Below are 12102 nucleotides of genomic sequence, written 5' to 3'. Positions count from 1 at the left end.
TGGAGGTGAAATAAAATGCACTCATGCATGCGCTAGGGTGGCTTAGTTTTGGAAGTTGCGTTTTGTTGCGTTTTGGTGGCCGAAGGGAAATTCAAACTACAAAGTCTGCACTGCACTGCTGTTCAATTTAACTGATTGCAGGTTTTTTTTTTGGAGCAGCTTCTGTTTTGATAAAATGCAGTCTCTTTGTTTCCATTCGACGAAATTCCACGAAAAAGGAAGAGTAGCAGTTTTCATATTGCAATTGCAAACAAAACAGAAGTAGTTTAAAGAGGTTGCCGTAATAAAAGCAGCGAAAAAAAGGTTAGATTCTCTCTTTGATAGCGTTCGAAAGGTGTATCACCAAAGCGCATCCACTGAAGCGCCAGTTCAACAGTAATGAAAACATTTTCCGTCTATTTTCCCCCGTTTGGTGACCCGTGATTGTAAGTTTGGCCGAAAAAAAAAGCGAAAGAACTTTCCCATTCTGATGAGGGGCACAAAGTTAACTAGCCATAAAGAAGAGTGCTTCAACCCTGCAGCTACGGAATAGTTACAAAGTTTTCTGTGCTTCTCGGCGCTGGCCACGCGTTGCTGGGCAGCGCAACGGCCGCGTGTGTATGTATGTGGGAAATTGCACCACAATGAAAGCACACCACCCCGTGCTGTAAGAAAGTTTGTTTATGCGGGCTACCAGGCAGCGATGGAAAAAGCGTGTCCTGGGAGCAATTTTTACAGGACTTTTTGGTGCTTTTTTTTTTGCTCAGGAAAGTTAGTTAGAACAGGTACTTAAAGCAAAAGTTTAAACAAAACCTTCCTCCTTTTCGAACAGTAGTGTGCGAGGTAAAACTTCTGCATAATCCCGCTCACTCTTCACTCAAGTTTCACTGTGCCGAACCAAAAAAAAAAAATCAATTAATAACTTAAATGGATACGATGAAGTTGAGGGGGCGGAAAAGTTTCTCATGTACCGTCAAAACAGTATCGGTTTGGCAGGGCACGAGCGTTGGTGAAAAAAATATTCAAATCAGATTGGGTTACTCTTAGGAAAGTTTAATAATTGGTTTTGATAGCCATTACTTTGGTACAAATCGATGGTGTTGAAAGTTATTTTCTACATCGAAAGGTTGGGTGAAGTGAAGAACTATTTGCAAGATCATTGGTAGGTGAAAACATTCATCGTTGAGTGCAGATTAATCCAATATATGGAAGAATTTGGTCTCCAAATGATTGTAGGGCTTTTTTATTTTATTTGAACTTCTGGTAGGAGTAGACTATAGAAGTTGATAAATATTGAAGAAATTGTAGTGTCTTAAATATGGTCCAAGGAATAACTAGGGTAGTTTTATTTTTTTACATTGTTTTCAGAATTTTGAAAAAAAAGAAAACTTATTTAGTTCAAATCAAAATCAAGTTTTAAGAACACTTAAGTAAACATTGAACATTGAACATTGATAAAAATACAATGAGGCTAGAATATTAATAACAATTTTTAAGTTAAATCCACATGACTTCTTCAATTATTTGGTTAAAAAATAATAATTTTAAAACCTTTTAATCTGGAACAATTAAAAGGTTTTAACAACTCTCACTTCAACATAAAAAATAAAAAAAACAACTCTCTAGTTGATCACTCTTTTCAGATTCTTGTTATTCAATCAAACAAAACTGGTTCAAAAAGTAAAAAGTTTCCAAAACACTCTTTGTACTGAATGAACTTTATCCAATAATATTTATATGCAGGATTCAACCTATTGTTAATTTACTCCTAATAATTACGTTTAGCTTCAAATGACAAAACAGTAGATGCAGCAATCACATTTTAATGCCCCAACACCCTAAACAAAATACACTGAAGAAAAGTGTGGTAACAAAGCAATTAGCTAACAGGAAACAACGTTTGCTTTGCATAATTGTGGACATAATGAAAAATGTGTGTCGCTAATACACCCTAACGGGAATTAGTACACTTTCTTCCTACCACCACACAATGAGCCCCACGGCCAAGATGGGATAATTTAAAATTCTTTTCATAGCACCATCCGAACAATACCCGTTAGCGCAGTGACGCATTTGCATCGCATGCATCATTGATTGTCTCACTTTTCACTCCACTCCGCTGTGTGTGTGTGTGTGTGTGTGTGTGTGTTTGAAGTGATTGCCGCAGTACTTGAAGCGGCAAGGAGTGCCACCCCGGGATGGAGTGTACCTGTGTACCGTTCAAGTGATATGCCATCCGAAGGAGAGAAACGACCAAACAACCGAGACACGGATCAAGTCGAGTAAAATCGCCCACGAAGCTTACGCTGAAAAGCTCAGTGGTTTTCTTTTTTTTGTTTTTTGCTCCCACCGAGAGGGCCTTTTGAAGTCCAAGAGGAAGCTTGAAGGGGGAGTAATGAGGCGATATACGGTGTGACCGATACGGGAAAAAAAGGACGGACGCAATGACTTCATACAACCCCGGGTGATGAGTGTGAGATTTTAAGTGAGCTTCACTCAACCTTCACAGCTCACACCCTCTGCTTTTCGAGCACCGAGGGTAACGAGCTGATTGCGTTGCTGATGCTCGCTCACTCGGCCGAGGGCGAGCTGTGGATTCGTGTGATGTTTCAAGAGTCTTGGAGTGAGCCTCGACGGTAACTTTGCGACTGAAGCATTAGGATGGGAAGCAGACGGATCGTTTGAAATCGGTGTAAATGGGCACACATGGCTAGTTGAAGCATACAACAAAGTGACTACAGCTTGAGGGGTAAAGGCTGGCAAGCCGATAAAAGTACAGCTAACCGCAGGGTGGAATAAAAAAATCAATATGTTATATAGTTATTCAATGATGTTTTTTTCAATCAAAACATTAATACAAATCAATCTAAAAGAAACTAAAGAGAAACAGGAAATCCGTTGTAAGATAAGCTTGTAGCAGATAACACAATTAAGGTGCTAATCAAAACACAACTTTATCATCGTGTTTTGAGCTAATAGTTTGCTATTATTTCTTCTTGTTCTCCTATTTTTCAACAAGAGCAACTCTCTAGTACCTTATACATTAATTTTTGAAGAAAAGAGATGTATTTCAGAGAGGAAAAATCGAGGATCTAAACGGGGTTTTATCCTTTACCTGTCTGGGTTAAGTCATGACGCTTCGCACTACACCATCGAGTAGCTCCCGATGACCTCTGCAAATATTCAAATAAATAACCTTCCTATTGCAGACACCAGATGTTTCAAACCCACGCTTTTTTTATAAGAAAGTAGCTAGATTCTTGATTGCTTTTGGTTATCAAAATGTTTGTTAATGAATTTTCCTCCCTTCATTGTGCCTTCGAGCCTGCGACAAAAGAAAAACTATCCAAGAAATCCCCAAAACCGGAAACCAAAATAAGCAAATGTGTCTTCAGAGATTGCAGTTCAACGTTCAACGCTCGAGTGGTTTCACCATATACTTGAAAGTCTAACATTAGACCTCAAATTGCACCAGTCTTCCCCGTAAGCCGGAAAACATTGCTTTATCATCATACTGGAAAAACCTCTTCGTTCTCGTGTCCGCTTCTTGTACGGTCCAAGGAAATATGCGCATCGTTTATCGGGCCGCAAACAACCGGTCAGCCGGCGTTCGATGCAATCGGTTGCATTTTTCGGACACAAAGCTGTGCTCAGTTTGGTGGTTTATTTTTCTCGCTTCTTTCATTTTCGAGATCCCTGCCAAACATCGGAACGATCGCAGCTTGCATCTGCAAACATGCACAGGGATCTCGGTGGGCAAACCGAAGCACATACGCCCCTACACAAACCCAACCCAAGATACGCGCAAGAAGGAATTTATGCCGGGGAAGCTTTTTTTTTGTTGATGTTGCTCAGGGAAAACTTTGGACTCATTTCTTCCATACGTTTGCGAGATAACCGTGATCCTTTAGAGGCGAGTGCAGGAAAGTACACACACACATTTTCCCGCAAACAAACCTGTGTATCTTTGCATATGCGAATTCCTGGTAGTTAGCGCAACCTTTTCCATTGGATACCGTACTCGGCCAATAGATTGAATGCACACAAACAGAACAAAACGACGACAAACGAACACAACACAGCAAAAGCTGTCTCGCACTCCTACTGATAGCGAAGTAACGCATTCGAATAGCCGCAAGTGCCTGCCCGTCTGGTAGATACGGTTGCTGTGATGCTGCTGCTTTCTTCGAAGATACGACCCCGCAAGGCACAAAGCTTGTGCCCACAATCACAGTGTCTTTGAACCGACTGAAAGGACTTTGCCGACATGTACGGAACGCATGGATACCAGACCAGTGTATTCGTACGTGTGTATAGTTGCCATTTTACCAAAAAAAAAATCTCATTCCTAAACTCTCTCGCTCTGGTGGTGATGGCGGTGGTGGAAAAGATGAAAATTGGATTCGTCAAACATGCTGAGATGTGCAGAGCAATGTGCAAAGAAGAAGGAAAAAATGGGCTTACACACACGGCTTCTACGCCTTCTGACAGTCAGACGGGGACGTCACGAGACAACGCCGAGCTGGCAAACATCATTCTACGATGAGTAATGTTATGTGGCTGTAAATTTGGCTCGTAAAAAATTACCCTTTTTCCCTTTTTGCTCGCTCGCTCGCCTTCTCGCTCTACTTCCGTGTTCCGCGACGAGCGTGGCTTTTGTTGTGAGATGAAAATTAAACAAAGTTTAACAAGCGCCGGAAGTTTATTGACAAACGAAGATGTCATCGCAATTGGCATGATGGAAAATTTGTGTTTCACGAAATGAGATTTGCGTTTCGCTCCATGCCTGGCGTGGAATTCGTTGGGGTTTTACATCTGCTGTGTCATCCCTTCAGGCGCCGTACGCACGAGGAACGACGCAGCAAAACGAAGCAATGTAATATTTGACTGTCAAATTGAATGTTGCACAATTTGATTTTGAGTAAATGAAAAACATATAAACATCTGAAGAACATTGGGAACATCCAGCAATGCATTGGTAGTGCAGCATAGCAAATGGGGTTATGACTAAGGTATCACATACGTACCTTGTACTTAAAAACCCGTCAGAAACGAGCAATAGATCATCCGTCTTCCCAAAAAAGGTAAAAGCCATCTTCACACGTCAACTCCACCAACTTTTTGCTTGAGTGTAGTCAAGAAGCTTCAAGAGGTTTCATTTTTGGGAGAAGAAATCGTCTCTGATTCAAGCTATCCCTCCCACAAACAGGTAGAAGTGGTTGGGAATTTTGGGTTGTTCGTTTCACTCGGCAGTCCCCACGGTTCGCATGATTCACGGAGTATGCGACCCAACGACGAATGACAAAACGGAGTGTTTTACAACCTCCCGGACCACATCCTACGCGCTTTCTCACGCATGGTCTGATAGGCTCATTCGTTATCACTGGAGAAGCATTTATCATGGGTTACACAAATTGCTTACGAACGGGGCACACGGCAAGGGGGTGGAGATGTGAGATACACATCTGTGCGAATCTATCCCAATCTCAATCAACGTCCTTCATCGCTAAACCATCGGCACGCCACGCCAGTGGATATGTAATGCAATCTAATGTGTATAAATACAATTTATTTTCATCACGATCATCGTTACACGCACAGTGATATTAATGGGCGGTCGATTGGAATGGGTAGGATGAGGGGCGGCTGCAAATGTGCCGACGCTGCTGCGTCAGTGTCAGATTAGGTTTGCAGTTTGACTTGGGTCCGGGGCTTGCCCCAAAAAGTGATGTGGATTAGGAAGTGCACGTGTAGGAAAGTTGTCTGCCGCTACTTCCAGCTCAAACAACGGCTCAAACCCTGCCCAGAACCCTTTCTGGCTTTGGAGTAACTTCTTGGTTGGTAAGCTGGTGTCAAACAGAATCATTTTATGCTCTCATTTCCATACGGCAAGCATCATGTCTTGGTTAACAGTTTTATGGAGTGCATCCCGAATAGCAGGAAACTATACCGTATACCGCATCGCCCGGAAGGATCCAAACTTTTCGTTCGCTTTCGACTCCCTCCCCGAAAAAAGCGAAACAAGCTCCAAATTACACAACTCGCCTAGTACGAGACAGTTCCAAGAATGGAGCACCAAAGACCCCAAAAATTGGAACCACCAGTCGGAAGGATACGGTGTGCAGTATCTTCAACCGGAGCTTTGCCTTACGTCGTCGATGGCAACCCATAGACGAAGTTTCTTCTGTGCATTTTATAATTTCATTTCCGGCATGTGTGTGTGTAGGAGTGTGTTTCTGTGTTCTTGTGTGTGATACACATTGAAAGAAAGTTTTCCGATGTAGCATGGAAACGACGACGCCGTACATATATGCAATATGGTACACAGTACACACACACACAGTGCATCAAAACGACATCCCGGGGTATAGTTTGGATCACCTGTTCGTCCTGCCTAGAGTGTTGCATCCATTTCCCCTGAACGGGTGGTGGTGAAAGCTTTACAAGGGTACAAAATGGAGCGGTGTGATGTTTGCGTGCGAAATTTTATTACCCTGCTGATGTACCTTCGTCCGCTCCGCTTGCCACCCATAATGGGTTCCATAGTGTACCATCAATACTGGCGGAAGCTTTTGCATAAACAGATCAAGAGTGCGAACGAGAAAGATACCAACTGGGGCAAATAACACAACCACATATCGCCTCCTACAGTGGAGATGAGAGGAACAGCAGCAGCAGCAACAGCACGGAGCAACAAAAGTCGGGCAAGCCGGAAAAAACAGAACACGGAACTGGAAATGGAGAAGTTGTTTATTGTTCCTGATGGCACACTGGTAGGGAAGGTATGACGAGACGAGATGGTGGCGTATTAATTGAACGGAAAATGAACGGTTTCGATGTACGGAGGATGCGGATACGAGGGTGCGTATACGTGTGCATGATGTGTATTTGCCGAGCAATTTCATTCATACCGTTCGAGTGCTCAAATACAGTAAAATGGATTGCTACGGGAACAAAGGCACGGAAAAAGCATCATAATTTATCAGCGATGTGGAGTAATGCGACCCACCGATCCATTGGGTCGTTTGGAAAGGCTTAGTGTTAAGCACACTTCACGCAGCGTACTGAAGTTTGTAATTAATTTAACGATTAAATTGTGTACGTCGTCAATAGACGCCAAAAGCTTTTTGATAACAATTATTTACTTCTTCATACGAATAAAAGTTATTTGTGGACGAAAAAGATCTTATATCACAAAACTATACTATTTTCAACCCCAAAAACTAACAGAGCTCACCACCAGTTGGTCAAAGCTAATTTCCCGTCCGGTAGTTTATTTTGTTGATATTGTCCCAACCCACGCTCAAACGACCCCAAACGATACACAGCGATAGTCTTGGAGGGTGAATCTTGCTCTACACGGCCGCTTGCTGCAAAGTCATACGATCCTGTAGCTTTACGGAATGAACGTGAACGTCTTACCGACTGCCCCTTTGGAGAAAGAGAGAGCAATTAAAGCAACCATTAGCTATATTGCGGCAAACGATTATCCTGTGTTTCTTATACCCTGTCGGGTGAGTGGTTTTATGGTAGTGTAGCAGTTGCGTAACGAAGTAGAGTGTGTGCACTATCCCTTTTTGTTTTGCTGTTGTTGCAGCACAAGGCCCCGGGAAGACGGGAAGATGGCCAGGTATCGTCATCATTGAGAAATGTTTCCCTCTTCCCCGGTGCTGTCATTAAGCTTTAGTCTGTGTTGTTCTATTTCCACACGATGAAGCAGCAAGCGATCTACCACACATAATCATGAGTGTGATGGTACAGAGGCCAGTACCAGCACAAGGACAACAGAGCTATAGAGCTCGGGATGACTTGGTTTTACCAGGTTGCGGCTGTGCCGGTCGGATCAGTGTGCTTTGAGGGTCCTCCCCCATGTTGGAGGATGTTATTGCCCTGCATGGGTGGATGGGTGCTAGGAAGCAAAATTGCACAAAAGAGTGATGCAATTCCTAGAGCGAAGGATCTAAGCAAAAACAACAAACTATGTCGAAAGATCAGTGTAATAGGATGTTGTACGTTTTTTTACGTCCCAGCTCAAATGCTTGTAATAGCAAATGGCCTAAACAGCTAAAGTGTCACCAATTTACGAGGTATTTTAGTGCAAGAAATATGTTCTATAATTGTATACCTTTAACAGTAGCTTTAAAAGGGTTGTTTAACAATATATAAATATTACAGTTTATGTTTGACAGGACAGGCTTTCATTTGCACCAGCAACAGAGATAAGAAAGACATTAAGTTCCGTTGCACAACATCATAATAAATTGTATTTTAATCTTTAAAAGTATATATTCGAACTATTTCAAAATGTAGTTTGACTTGTTTCTGGTGTTAGTTCATGCATAACTTATGCTGCATATTTTCTGTTTACTTACGTTAAATTCTATACGATCCTGTACAATATTGTTTCAACGAATTCTTGTTATCAATGCGCTTTCAGTGAATGTTTGGGATTGTAAATTACGATTCAACTTTAAATGAATGTTTTGAAGAGAAAATTTCTTCATTATTTAAAAATAGTAAAACCAAAGCTTCGTGGAATTCATTTTGTATGCACATTTTGAAAGCATTCCGAGTCCTCCTGAAAACGTGTATTTATTTCATGGTTCAACTTTTATCTCAACCCCAACAACCATTACGAGAGATTATGTTCCATCCTTTCTACTTGATATTCACAGACACACACACACATACACATGCATGCAAGCTTGCACTAATGTTCGCCTTTGTTCTTGTTATCTACTGCAACTGCAAGGATGTACTGTCAGTGTTTAACAAACCATGGATCCATATTTCAAAACTCAAAGATACTTTTCCTAGAAAATTCCGTTGCAAACAAGGAAATCACTTCATAAATCACCATTACCTACCGTTACTGTTGCTCGGTGTTCCCCCCCTGGGCTCGGAGCTCTTCGAGCTTGGGCAACTCTACTACACTCTCTAGCGCATGTGTCTCTAGCAACTCCTGTACGGGTGCATGCGAACGACGAAAACACAGGAAACGTAAAGCGAGAGCAAAAAAAGCACTTTCCCATAAACACATATTCAAATTTATTGCCACCAGAGGGCGGTACTTTATGTCCGGCAGAAAGAATAACCGAAGCGATCGTCGTCGTCTCGCCTCGGAAAGACGGGAAAACCCCGGAAGCAACTAAGAGCTGCAGAAAATTCGTCTTTACCACGAAACGATCCACTGTTCCATTCCATCAACTGGTTGAAGGCTTTTCTTGCATTCCCAAAAAAAGCTCGGACATACTTCACACATACGAGCGCGCACACACCCAGAGCATACGGTCACCGAGCTTGAGACAGTTGCAACGGTGCAGAGAAGCAAGCAGAAAAAGGACTGCTTGCGTTTTGTTGCTCCTATTTCAGATGTTCCACCAACACAACCCAGACCACTAGTTAGTAGAGGAACCTGAGTCTACAGAACAGGTTGCAAACGAATCTGGCAATGTTCCGATCTCCGGTGCTGCCAGGTCCGTCATAAATTCCCATCACCAACCCAAAGCATATGAGCCGCAAACCGGTACAGACGAAATATGTGAATGGCTGCGATGATTCCACGTATCGTACCGTGCAGATGCAGAGAGACAGAAACTACCACAAATTCGTCGGGTGGTTTTATTTTTTTGGCAACAAAACTCCACCAGTTTTGCATAACGGGAGATACAAGGTCCTCCGGTTTGGTGTTGGTGCGCTTCAGCTGATTGCAATTTCCCCAAAGTTATGGGAGCACGCTATCTTATCCCGCACCACACCCACTAACATGCTCGCCAATCGTTGCCAGAGAAAACGATGCTCTGAAGACGGGCACGTTTGTCTAGCGTTTGTCGTGTGTCTGAAGTATCCTCCCGTAGAGCGTCAGGAGCGGCTCATGACGATAGTTGAAAATTCATGATAATCGAAAGAATGCATGGCCAACAAAAAAAGGGGATTTCAAAAGCGCTCGGTGAATGATGCATTCCAAGTGCCAAGGACGTCAGGGTGCGCTTCAGAATCGTTGCATGATTTGTTGTTTTTAAGCCGGCCCGGAACAATGGTATAACGTGAGACCGCAAGTGTGTGGTGCGTATGTCATCACAGTGAGATATCTTCGCTCCCAGGCAAAAGATAATGCTGTACTGATTTTTGGGACACACAGCACTGTTCCCATCGGGTGGGGCTCTGTTTGCTTCATAATCCTCACTGTGAGTGCGGCTGGGCGAAAACCATATCAAAGATTTGATGCAGTCGTCCCTATCCTTCGGTTTTCGGACGAGTTTTGGACGACTGTGATGCTTCGGTGAAATCACACAATTATGATAAATTTGATGAGTTCTTGAAATAGATTCAAGCACACACGCTGTGTGTGTGTGTGTGTGTGGTTTATGGGATATGTTCTGAATTTACTGGAAATAGCTCATGCTGAGCAATTGCTTTGTGATTCACCGACACGTTTTTGGGGGAAAATCTGCCAAACGCCGTACGCTGTCTCACCATGCATTCTAATTAGCTTATTCTGCCGGTCCTCCTCCGGGCTGCAAAGAATCTAACCAATTCCTGCAAGAACGGACACACAACAATAGCCCGGCAACTGTAGCAGTCATCTCCAGGGTTGGGACAAAGCAGTACACCGGTGACAAACCAAACAACGGATCGGATGCACTCGCTGTACGAAAGCGTGGTCTATAAGGCCGATTATTGGAGCGTAAGCCTGTTCTGCGGTATCTACAACACGTCGCACAAACAAACGATTCGTGCACTGTAGTGGTGTGCGCAAAAAATGAAATGAAATGAAAATAACAAATTTGCAACCGGGCAGAAATAGTACGCAACACATCCCTGCGACATGGCGCAGGTGATGGTGCTGCCTATCAATGGCGACTGTACGCGAAGAACGTCAACATTGGAGTTGAGCGCTCGAGCGGGTCCGTTGTTTTGTCAAGGGATTAAGCTTTTAACTGGAAATTGCAAAAATCAACATCCGCCGTGTGTCAAAACACAAATCGAAATGCTGCTGGCTTTCCGAATGAATGGAACACTTTTCGCTGTCCAGATCTGTTAAGAGATTTCATTTCATAGCGGTTTTTTGAAACTCGGAGTGATGCAGGGTTTTGTAAGAAATCACTTGGAACAAATTCAATCAACCACAGATGTGAATTGACTTTCGAGTACAATAGATTCCATTAGATTTATGGAAATAGTTTGCTGTGTAGTAGCAATAATTCAATCTTTGCTCTTACCGTTTTCAAAATTCTCGTTAATATCCGAAAATATTCTAAGCCTTTCGACGTACCTGAAAAGAAGAGCAGAATAAAAACATTAGTTCCAAGTTATTTCAGGCTAAATTTTCAAAGCAAACTCCACTCAACACTGGCCCTACTGGAAGGCTTTTAAATAATTGGAGGAAAAAGCTTCACTCGCATCTATTTTCTCTGATTGCCTGAGAGTCCATATTTCTTCGGCACACGATACACATCGCATCAGCAATGCACCAAACGCTGCACCTCTCATCGTGCTGCTTCCGCGAGATTCACTTTCATTCACGTCCAGACAGAGGAGTAGATGGTTTGGGCAGACGCTGACGCCGGAACGTGATGAAAAATTCAATTCCATTCCCTTCTCGAGGCGGGCGCACATGAAAGAGAATGCAGAAGGAAAATGTTCTCAAAGAATGATAGACTGTCTGCACGGCTGAGTAGGGCCACGGGAAACGGGTTCACGTTGCTGTTGCAAATTTAATGAGCAGATCTAGAGTTATGAATGATGTTGGATTTCTTATCGGCTTTGAAAGGATTGAACCTTAGTTGTGACAGCTTAAATATGTCTGTCTGTTCAAACAGACTTTGCCAATCTGACACAACATAATTGATACAAAGTACGTTTGCATTTAGTAAGTAATCAACAGTATTTTTAGCATCCTACTGAATCCAAGGAAATGTTTAAATTTGAATTAAAACATAATATAATTTTCTTACAGTTTACCATCAATTGCTTGAACTTATTACACTATTTATTTTCTTATTATTATTTAATTTTAAATAATGGTTTGAAAAGTAACGAATTTACTGTAGGATAACGTTAACTACATTCAACAACGTGTATTCACAAACGATACTAGTTTTAAACTAGTTTGTCCGGGTT

General features: G+C 42.4%; 1 protein-coding gene across 4 annotated transcripts in view; it reads right to left on the bottom strand.

Moving 5' to 3' along the window:
* The window catches only part of LOC120957390 (insulin-like growth factor-binding protein complex acid labile subunit), a 115444-nt gene that overhangs the window by 70032 nt on the left and 33310 nt on the right, over window positions 1–12102 (bottom strand). For 2 of the 4 annotated variants that reach the window (XM_040379586.2, XM_049610125.1), the window contains exon 3: window positions 11202–11254. The exons of the other annotated variants lie outside the window; for them this stretch is intronic. The gene's annotated coding sequence lies outside the window, so the exon portion shown is untranslated. The remainder of the gene's footprint in view (window positions 1–11201; window positions 11255–12102) is intronic. 4 annotated transcript variants of the gene reach the window in all.

This window comes from Anopheles coluzzii, chromosome 3 (genome assembly GCF_943734685.1).
Source record: "Anopheles coluzzii chromosome 3, AcolN3, whole genome shotgun sequence".
NCBI classification, from domain to species: Eukaryota; Metazoa; Arthropoda; class Insecta; order Diptera; family Culicidae; genus Anopheles; species Anopheles coluzzii.
Note: the sequence above shows the minus strand (reverse complement) of the source record. Positions and strands in the feature narration are given on the sequence as shown.